The sequence below is a fragment of the Alligator mississippiensis genome, chromosome 9, assembly GCF_030867095.1.
Source record: "Alligator mississippiensis isolate rAllMis1 chromosome 9, rAllMis1, whole genome shotgun sequence".
Classification (NCBI taxonomy): domain Eukaryota; kingdom Metazoa; phylum Chordata; order Crocodylia; family Alligatoridae; genus Alligator; species Alligator mississippiensis.
In genome coordinates, this window is record NC_081832.1 from 59,604,123 (window position 1) to 59,615,458 (window position 11,336).

Here is an 11,336-nt window from a genome sequence, read left to right on the forward strand (position 1 = left end):
AGACAACACAATATCTCAACATCAGTGGGAAGTTTTCCTGTGGCTATACATTCAGCCTTGTTTATCAGAAGTGTCTTTATTAAGTGAGTTAGTTTTGGTATGACAAGCCTTCACTTTTCACCTACCACAGCTGTTCCACAGTGATGCTTAGAGATATGAGAGAAAATCGGGGACCCACTACCCTCTGCATTATACACACGTAGAATAAAAGAGTAGTTTTAAGCTAAACAAAAAAAGGCAGACAAGGAGTGTGAAAGGGGAAGCAGTATTAAATCTGTGTCAGAGATGAGGCCCCCAAAAAAGAAGCAACTGGTTGAAGGCCACAGACGAAATGTGTGGTAATATTGGGAGATGAAGACAAATGTCCTGAGTCAGAGTCTAGTGCTTTACTTACAAAACTAGGTGTCCAAGATAGGACTAGGGTTTGCTCTAAATTTTCATGATTTACCATATTTACTCGATTCCAAGGTGAGGCTTTTTCCTCCAGTTGGCATGAGGAAAAAAGTCCCTCATCTTATAATCACATATATGGAAATCTCACAAAATACGCTGTCTACCTTTAAACTGCTGCCAAAAGTGGCATGTGTGCAGCAATGGAAACCAACTATGAAGTTGATTAAATGCAAACAATACCGAGCATGACTATAAAACTCATGGCCCACATTGGGCAAACATGCTGACTTTTTTTTTTTTTGCAAAAATATTTATTTCGATATAAATAAATAAATAGATAAATATACACCTCTACAAATCTGTCTTATGACCAATATGGTTCACTTGACAGTCCAAACCACTCTTACAGTTACGCCATTCTCATTCCTGTTACAGTAACTACACCACACATCCACGCTCTTGCAGGCCGGCATGTCCACATGCCTATCACAATCACCTTTAACCAACACAGTCATGCAAATGACTGTTTCAGTGCCCCTCCCTTCCCTCTGCCCCCTCCCTCCAAAATTCCCCATCTGAGAAAGCTGAGTAAATGTAGCTGCAGGGTCAGTGTTCACATGACTTTGTAGAAGTCTAAGGTGAAGGGATCCCCCAGCTCAGGAATCACAAAAGAAGGAGAGGCTCCAGATAGGACATTCCCTAGGAAGGTGGTATTGCATTTCGCCATCCAACCATAAAGGTATAAGTACTGGCCTCTTAGGCTAAGATCAATAGGGCTGTGCAAAGCTTCAGGTGCTGATTTGATTCAGAGGAGATTTGGCTCGATTTGGTGGCCAAATCTCCAAATCTGAATTGAATCAGGGAACCAATTTAAAAAGTCCGAATCAATTCAAGGATCTCCGATCAATTCGGAAAAGATTTGGAGCTTCGACAATTCGGGCAGTCCGCACCTGCTGCAGCAGGGAGCTGGAGCCGGGCTTGGAGCTGGTAAGTAGGGGCTGGGGGAGGGGAGGCTGATGGAGGGGGAGGGGACCATGGGGGGACCCCTGCCAGGCCCCATCCCCTGCCTGCTCCCCCAACCCCCCCTGACTCCCGCCTGCTCCCCCAGGCCCCCCATGGCTGCCCTGCCTGCCCCAGCTCCCAGCCTTTAAAAACAGCCCCCACTCACTGACTGCTGCCTGGCAGGGGGTAATCCCCACTGCCCCCCACTGTCCCATGCTACATGGGGGGCTCAGCACAAGCCCCCTGACCTCTTCTCCCACTCCCCCAGCTCCCCTCCATGATTGCTTTGCCTGCCCCAGCTCTGGCCTTTAAAAGAAAAAACCCCACAAAAAACCATCAGACTCACCAACTCCTGCAGTGGCCTAAGGACATTGGGGGGCTCATGCAGAGCCCCCCACACAGCATGGGGCAGTGGGGGGCAGCGGGGATCTCCCCCTGCTGGGCGGGAACCAGTGAGTCCGGAGGGGGGGGTTGTTTTTATTTTTCTTAAAGGGCCAAAGCTGGGGTGGGCGGGGCAGCTATGGAGGGGGCTGGGGGAGTGGGCGGGGGTCAGGGAGCTCGTGCAGAGCCCCCCATGCAGTGTGGGGCAGTGGGGAGCAGCGGGAATTGCCCCCCCGCCTGGCAGCACCCGGTGGGTGGGGGGCTTTTTTATTCAAAGTGCCAGGAGCTGGGGCGGGCAGGGCAGCCAGTGAGAGCAGGCAGGGGATGGGCCCATGTGATTTGAAGATTCAGCAGCAGCTGAACCTCCGAATCAGATTAACCCGAAGCAATTCGGGACAGTGATTCGAATCACCCAGTCAAATCACTGTCCCCCGAATTGGCCAAATCCAAATCTGAAGCAAATACTAGCCACTTCACATGGGCCTAAGGATCAAGTGTAGTTGTAGGGTGCGGCCTGTCTCTTGCCCTCCAAAAACTAACCTCTGCAAATCTCCCCAAATTCAGGGATCTTAACTGTACAATATTGTGGTAATGGGGCACTGCTTGTGTGCTTTCCCCCTAGCTTTAAAGTTTGAGAGAAGCGGAAAGCAAAGAGCTATCTCAGATTTATTTTCCCTGCAGTGGGAGGAGGACAAATTTAAGGCAAATTTCCGATAATTAGATTTTATACCTGGAAAATTATGATAAATTTATAAAGTTTCCATTTATAGAATATAATTATTGGGGGAAGGTCGTCTTCTAGTTGAGTAAATATGGTACTGTTGCCCAATGTGCCCAGTTACTTCTCTTGGGAAAGGACTTCCCAGTGAACATTATACCCAACTAATCCAATCCACTCTTCAGTAAAATCCTGAAAAAGAAAGGAACCTTGTACCATGACCCATAGGCACCAACTCTTTGAGTGCTCCAGAGCTCAAGAGCCCACTGAAAAAAATTAGTTGGTGCTGAACACCCAGGAGCCATGTTGGGTGAGCTGGGTTGACATAAAGCACTGCCTCTTCTGAGCATGTGTGGGGCTCGGCACGGGAACGTAAAAAAAACAGACACCCACCGACAAACAACAAAGTTGGTGCCTATATCATGACATGAAGTTCAATGAACTCTGGCTGTATTTGACCAATTGGGAAAGTGAATTCCAGAATCCAAGATCTTTGAAAGGGCTTCTCTTCATCCCAGTCCTCAGATTTTTAATTCTAGGACTTGTTTGCTCAGGCAGCTTTGCTGACCACTGCTGCCTTGTAAACTCCAAGGAAGAGAGGCTTACTTAGGGTGTTTATACACATTCTCGGTTTCGGGGGGAGGAGGGAGGAATTAAAGCAGCTCTGAAAGCCACTCTACTTAAAGTCTCTACCCAGACTATCTTTTGTATCAGCACCCCTGCACTTGAAAATGGCAGTGGAGGGTGCTTTATCTAAAGCTCATTGAATGAGCTTAAATAAAATATCCCCACTGCCATTTTTAAGTGCAGGGGCACTGATATACGAGACTCTGGAGGGTGCTGGAGCACAGTAATTACCACACTCCAGTAGACTCAATTAAATGAGTCTGCTCTGAGTCTAATCGAGTATGCTCCAATGTTAAAGAGCATTGGAGCAGCCTCACTGCTTGTGTATAGGCAACTTTAGGGTTCATATACCAAAACCACTGTATTGAAATGTACTAGGAAGTGAACAGGAAGCTAGTGCAGCTGTCAAAGGACTAGTCTAATTCATTCGTACCAATCAGCAGGTAACTAATAAGCTACATTCTGTACTGGAAAAAAGATTTCCACTAATCTTTGAAGGCTGATGTAGAAAGCATAGTAATACAAGAGCACGTCTACATGTGCAGTTAATGCTTCCACATTAAACTGTGCCCAGGCACACATCTGAATGTGTGCCCATCGGGAACAAATTTGCTCTGGATGGGAACAGTAAAGTGCAGGTCTGCTCCTGCCCTGCTCTGCCCCCACCCCCACCCCCAGTAGCAGCCAGGGAGAGCTCCAGGCTCTGCCAAGTGCCAGTTTCAGGCTGGCAGCAGGCACAGGGGCTGGTCCTAATTTCTGTTGGGTGAGGAGAGTTGTCCTGGCTGCAGGGTAGCTTCCTCCCAGCTCCATGGCAATTGGGGCTGACCCCAGTCTCTGCAGGGTGGGGAGAGCTGTCTCAGCTCTGAGACAAATTGCTCCTGATCAGGGTCTACACCTGCACTTCGGTGCATTAGTTAATGTGCCATTTTTCTAGTACCTGTATGTATTGGTACTAGTAAATGGCACATTAGACTAATGTAATGCGCAGTAATTAACGTGCACATGTAAATGGTGATGCCTTACTGCAGATTACATTAGTCTAATGTGCAGCAAGGCATCTCATGTAGATGCACTCACTGATGCCTAACCTGATGGATTCTTCCTGAGACTTCAGAAGGGGTTCCAAAAGGACCCTTAATGATCTTAGAATCAGAAGGGAAAAGGCAGGGGAAATGGGGAAATCCCATGGAAGGGGAACTAAATCTATCCTTTATTATCTCCATTACTTGAAAGGAGCTGGCTCACTATATTTTCTGCATATGTAGCTGATTGTTTTATACTAGAAATAAGAGCCCTTTTCTTTCTCATCACACGCAAATTTGGATTAACTTCAAAACTGGGTATTATATCCACAGGAACCAGGCACCAGACACAAAAACTATGTAGAATCTGTTGGTCAACATTGTGCAGAAAAAAATAACAGACTGGCTTTATGGAATAATCCCCTTTATTGGTAACAGAGAGCTGACTACAAACAAGAGGATGAGGAAAAGACTTTGTAGGTATGCAGACCATGAGATCTTCCAGTGCCTGGAAGATCAATATAGTCTCAGTGAAAGGATAGACAGGAAATGTGAAATTATTGCATAGACTAAATTAAAGAATTCCAGTTTATTTTGCTTCTTAAACTGTAGTGCGTTTGTGTGTGTGTGTGTTTATATATATATATATATATATATATATATATATATATATAAAATGTTTGTTTGTTTGCTTATATATTTAAATGGATAAACACTTTGCTTCAAAGGTGTCCATCGTTCCTTACAGAACTAAACATTACTGGTGTGGGAGTAATATAAACACAGTTTTTCTATAGACAACTAGTGATTTGGAGAGTCTTAGTTTCTGTGCCTAACTTGAGCTTACTTAAAAGCCTAATGTTCCAAGTGTGGGTGCTATTTCTAAATATAGGTCCCACCATCAGGTATCTTGAACAGGACACTCAAAAAGTGAAGCAGTCAGGATCAATAGTCATTTTCTGAAAGGCAGGTTAACCTTTTATAACTGTACACAGCTATTAATGTAAAAATATACGTGCATGTTTTGCATGAGCAATTACCATGATTTACAAATATAATTCTTGCAATTGCATAAAAACCAGTCTGTGCATATAGGTTCCAGTTTAGGAGAGCATGTAAACATATGCTTAAGTGCATTCATGCTCAGGATAAAACTTAAGCAAATGCTTGACAATAATCATATACTGAAATTCTGTCCTAAAAGGGCTGCTTTCCTACATAAAGTTCATAACTAGGGCAACAGGACACACAGCTGCATACATGTACAAATTAAACACATTTTCAAGCCAGATTCTCTAGCTCTACCTCAAAATATTCACGTTAGAGCCATCTGGCTTAAAGTGCTGAAATATGTTATGGTCTTTTTTTTCAAAATACTGATTTAAGTTTGGCCCAAGTGAGCAAGTGCATTATGAAATGAATTGCCTAGCATTTAGTCTGAAGGATGTTTTCACAGTTCCCAACCTGTTGGCCATGTCATTGAAGACAGCAAAGGTTGAATAGACATGGAAACTGAGCTATAATCTTTCACTTAGAAGCAGGACTGAGCCTCATTACCAAGGGATCATAAGTGAGCTGCCATGTTGGATGTGTTCTGCTGGTAGAGAACCCTAGTCTTGACGTCTGCCAATTATGAACTCACTTTAAATTAATTCCCTCAAAAATACTGTATTGTAGAATTGAAAACTACAAATGAAAGGATAAGCAATCCAATATCAAGAAGGCAAAGACCAAGGTAGCACTCATCACTTCTCTTTTAGAAAGAAAAAGTTGCTGAACTACAACTGCAGTGTTTTTGTGCACATCATTACCTATAGGTTTTATATCACTGCAATAATAGATGTCATACGTTTTCTCATTCCTTTAAAAATGGGGGGGAGGGGGGGAGGAGTGGGGGTTGGCCAGCATGAACTATTGACAAATTATGATAGCAGAGATCTGCCATAAAGACCTATTGACTCATTTGTTTGAAAGAGAAGTCAGTATCTTTGTGTTGACTTTCCATGATGGTATCACTTTACAATGGGAGTTGGGCATTGGCTTACCAACTGCAAGACAAAAGAACCACTGGTCTCTTTCATCTCTAATACTCTGAGTTATTGAGGCATGGCTCATGGCACAAGTGGGCTTCCATGTTTCACTGTGAAAAGAGTCTTTCCTACAAGCAGGTATTAATTTATTGTCTTAGAATTGTCTGCATCAGCAGGGGCTACACACCCGTGGACGACACCAGGATGAGCCACAGGCATTGCACCCTGGATGGCATGCTGCACAGACAACTCCCCCACCCCTACTGTACTGCACACCTGCCTTCTCTTTCAGTTCTGCATTGCATGCCTGGAGATCCCGCCCCCCCGCATCCCACTGCTGTACCGCTGCACCATGCACCTGTGCACCCCACAGCTCCATCATGCACCTGCCCCAGGCCCTCAGCTCAGCTGGCTGCACTGTGCTGCATTGCTTCACCCCCTGGGGTGGGGGCAGGCAGTAAAAGCCAGAGGAGGGAAGGGGAACCGGGAACAATGGGGGGGATGGGAAGAGCAGCTGGGCATGAGCCTGGGGGTGGCAACTTGGCAGGATGCCATCTGGACTGCCCTGTCCTAGAATTTTCACATGCAAAAAACGCCAATGGCCTATTGGTTCCAGGTTTTCCTTAACTGCTCTTTTCATTTCATTACAGTGACAATGAGTAAAAAGACCACAGGTAAAATCCAGGAGTTGTGGGTGAGGGAATAACATCCTTATGCTGCCCTGTCAGACTGATTCAGAAGTTCTTTGATGTTTCTGTATGGGACTCTCTAGTGTTGAGCACTTACCCATTCCCAGCTATTGCATGCAAAAATTTATCCAAATGGGACAAAACACACAACCGTGTTTGAAGATTTAAACTCACAAAACTCAAGTGTTTTTCACATCCAAACATGAGAGTGGTCTCAGCTCCCAGAGTGTAGTTTGGCTTTTTCGGAGTAGCGCAGAAGGGCGGCAGAGTCAATGACTGAGCCAATCAAGATACAAGTAGGACCTACTGATACACACTGGGATTTAGTAGCTAAACACTTATGCAAACGCTTAACCTTAATTGGTGTGCCTAAGTACCTTTCTGAATGGCAATGCAATTACTCACATGCTTAAACACAAGCATGAGTAGAGTTGGTTAAACCTTGGAATTTCCATTTCATGAGAAAAGTTGACATTTCACAATTTGTTTTCATTTTGTGTTAGAAAAAAAGGCAAAGATAAAAGACAGTGATAGCGATGGCTGTAAAATAAGAGCTTAACTTTCAGAGCCACATCAGCCCCCAGCACCTTCTACTGGACATCAGCAATTTGAGCCACTGAAGCATTTTACCTTCATACAACATACCAATAATGTTGGTGAGTAGAACGAACAAGAGACAGGTAATGAAGAACAAAAGATTAAGTAAAGGAGAAAGTAGGTTCAGTAATTTATCTAGTGTGCCTTTGTGGATAAAAATAGCTACTTTTTACCTATTCAACTGCAGTTTCATATACTAAGTTTTATTGCAGAACATTTTAGATGTTGCAATGCAAGCTGGATATTTGAAGTAGCAGCCAAAACAGTGAGGCATCCACTAAAACAGTTCCTTGGAGAATTCCCACCAGCAAAAATCAATACGTCTTCTCTTCATTGTAGACTGTTGGGGCAAAAAAAAACAACAATATGTGGAGCCATACATACATTAGGAGAGCATTCTGCCCTAAAATACTTGGATTGTAATGATCCAAGAAAAACATGCTGTTTTTTAATTGTTTCTTACTTAATAAATGTAGCTCACTTCATAAGAACAGCAAGGGAAAATCTTTCCAGTTCACAATCAAATAGCTCTCAGTCAGTAACTAAGAAAATAATAGGATTTGTCATATGGGATCAGATCTCTGGTCAGTGGGAACTTTTCCATAGACTCTGTTAGGCTTCGTATGAGGCCTTTAGATTAACAGAAGTTGATGGGCAGAACTGCAAACTATCCGTTTGCCGTGTACTCCTGATGGGAAATCTCTAAGTACACTTACATGGCTGTATAAATAACTGGCTCCTAAGATTTCTGTTTTACTGGTTCCATAGTGGCTACAGTATGGCTCACAATTTCTCTTCCCTATTTCCTGATAGCCCCAAACATCAGGGTTTAGCCAGGAAACAGAATGTGATCTCCTACTTTTAAAATGTTTTATATATATGTTTGTGTTGTAGTTAATGGCAGGTTTTAGAAAAAAAGAAGTAAGTTTGAAATCTGGGAAGTCAGATATGCACTAAGGTAAGAGGACTCTAATTGTAAAGCAGAGTTAAGATGAGCTAAGATTGATAAGCAAGAGATAACCAGAAACTTTGGAAAGGCTCTCCTATGTAGACATTACATGTGTAATGTGTGGGAAGCAACAGCAGCAAGCAAGTCAAATTTACAGGGCAAAGGTTACATCTGCTGCACAAATTTTTGCAGCGATATAGTTAGGCAATAGCAAGGAAAGAGCTTGTTTGTAGAACAGAGGGAGTTACATCTAGCAAACATGACCGAGTCTTGTTGCCCCACTTGTGAAGAGATCTGTTAGTCAAGAGCTGTTCTGTCTCCAGCCATCTGTCAGTGCACAAAAGCTCTTGTTATATAGTTCATCTTTAACACAATGAATAGCTTTGGATGTTAGACTTGTAAATATTTCATTGAATATTCTCCCTTCTTCTTTTCCCCTTCATCTTCATCTGTCTTATTGTTGCTATTGGGAAGAGCAGGAAGAGTGATTCTGTCAGGAAGAGTTCCTGACAGAAGTGGTACATATTTGTGGATAAGGGCTTCTCTTTTCAAGCATTCTTCTCGTTTTTAATCAAGCCACTGATGCTTAGCAACCAGTCATCAAGCTCACCATGCCCACAGAGAGGATGCAGGCCACTATATTCAGAGGTAAATAATGCCAAAATCTCAGTCTGAGTCTTCTCTTTTCAATGTAGTATGCCTGATATCTCTCCCTGCTTTGAGAAGTTTTGAATATCCTGATGGAAAGCACAAGGGCGGGTGTTTAAATCTTTTCTTTAATGATGGTGGTTTAATTCAGTTCTATTTCTTCTCCACCGTGATGGTTCTGGAAACTGGGGAAGAAAAGGAGTTAATGTATGGGAAAGTAAAGTGAGTCAGCAAAACTGGCCACTACTCTCCTTTGAGACTGCTGAGAAAGAATGGAAAGGAAATGAGTTTGTACTAACCTCCATTTCATCATGGTCTCTTGGTTTGTTATGGAAGAAGCTTTTATTAGTAAAAGTCACAGAGGTCAAGAGACTCCCAGTTACCTCCCCAAAACGTCTGCAGAATTCTCAGCTCTGTGGCGCTATGCACTTCCTGGGACAAAAGTCATCCTCCTCTTTTCTGCAGGAAAGTTTGGAACAGTCAATGGTTACACTCTGTAAACGTGTGCAACAAGTCAATCCTGTTGATAGGGATCTTAATACTAGAAATGGATAGTTGGCAGTCATTAATCCACTGTTGCAAACAGACTCTGAATGGATGGTCAGCCTTGCATTATTGCAGCTGATTAACACCAGGGCTAAATACAGATAGTCAAAAAGCCTGATGCTGAATCGATTCAGTCTTTGCAGGTTAGTCTAAAATGCACAGATTAAATTGAAACAGAAGTGAACAGATATTTACCATTGATTCAGGAAATGCAGCCAAATGCCTGCAGTGGCTCAGGCTAGAAGCCAGACAGTGCTAGGGCATGGCTCTCTGGCACATAGCCAGCATGGGCTGCGTGTTCACTTCCTCTTCCTGCTGCCCCTGAAGTCTCTGGGATTTGCAGTCCAGAATCACAGAAGCAAGACTCTGAAGGGATGCTCATCACTTCCTCTTCCTGCTTCCAGGTGTCTCTGGGATTTGTAGTCCACTGTCACAGCCAGCAGTAACTTTCAGTAAATTTAGGAGGGTAGTGCAGCTTTGTACTCAGGGGAAGGGAGGCTTAACTCCCCTCCCTGGCCCCAGCCGCCAGCCAGGGTTTGCCTTGGGGAGGGGGGGCAGTCCTTGCCCCCCACCCTGCTCCTGGAGCAGACAGCACAGCCCAGGGCTGGAAAGCAAGCTGGGATGCTGAGAGACTCTTATTTCACTAAACCAGGAAGGAGTCTGGGACAGAACTTTCATAAACTGGTTTGACCCAAATCAGTTAAGTCTGATACTACATTCAACCAGGCTTATCTTAAACCAGTTTCAGCCATTTTGAAACTGGTTTATGTGCACTGAACTTATGAGCTGTTACAGGTTTAAACCAGTTTCTGATCATTTAAGCTGGTTTATGTGTAACTTCTTTCCCTAGCCCAGCTGAGGGCATGGCCTGAAGTGAAGTTTATGCATTAGTTATGCTCATCTATAATGTCACCAGTTTCCAATAAAACAGTGATACATTCCAAACTACTACATGAATAAATGCTTAACATTGGAGGGCATCAGGCAGGGGAAGTAACAAAGTGCCAGCAATGCTCCAGAGGTAAGACTCCAACACAAGCCAATGAGGAGGAGAAAAGATGAAAGATGAGAGTCACTCTCTCCTCTAAAGTTCGAAAAGCCAGAAAGATATTCCCTCAAATGAGTTGCAAGGAAGAAAAGAGACTTTCTATCACAACGGGATGAGAAAAAGCCTATGAATGACCCCACAAAAAGGAAAGTGGTATTCACAATACCGTCACGTCATTTAGAAATCTATCCCAAACCAGAAATGGACAGTAGTTTAGATGGCTATAATCCTATGAGGCAGTAGAGCTTTGCTTATCTATCCCTGACAAGTAAGCTAGCATTTTCCATTTTACACTATTTGTAGTTTGCCCTGCCAAGAAAAATATTTTTTAAAGTGAGTGTGTGTGTGCGTGCATGCAGGAGCACATGTGCACGAGTGAAATGAGGGAATAAAAAACTTAAAATACTTTTGCTGCTTCTGAGCTTGGCACAAACAAGACTACTTGAAAAGCTAATTAAACGAGCACAAAGAGAAAGAGAGAGCAGAAAAAAAAAATCACTCATCAGCAAATGTGATTTGCACATTTTTGCCCTAGAGTAAAATGCAGCCTTGGGGAGAGGGGAAAAAAGAGGAGAGAAGTAATCAGGACAAAAGAAACAAAACAAAATTCAAATGCTTTTCATGCAGAAAAGAAAAAAAGGGGGGAGTAGGATTGAAAATCAGCTTCAGGGTTGTACTTGGGAGTG

The 11,336-nt window shown here is 43.5% G+C and overlaps 1 long non-coding RNA gene across 1 annotated transcript; it reads right to left on the reverse strand.

Moving 5' to 3' along the window:
• Positions 1 to 4,591: 4,591 nt before the first annotated feature.
• Positions 4,592 to 9,923, reverse strand: LOC132252488 (uncharacterized). The gene is made up of 3 exons (XR_009464397.1): positions 9,798 to 9,923; positions 9,356 to 9,515; positions 4,592 to 9,241 (listed from the first exon to the last, which is right to left on the reverse strand). It is a non-coding gene; the product is annotated as an uncharacterized LOC132252488 (long non-coding RNA).
• Between the last annotated feature and the right edge of the window lie 1,413 nt (positions 9,924 to 11,336).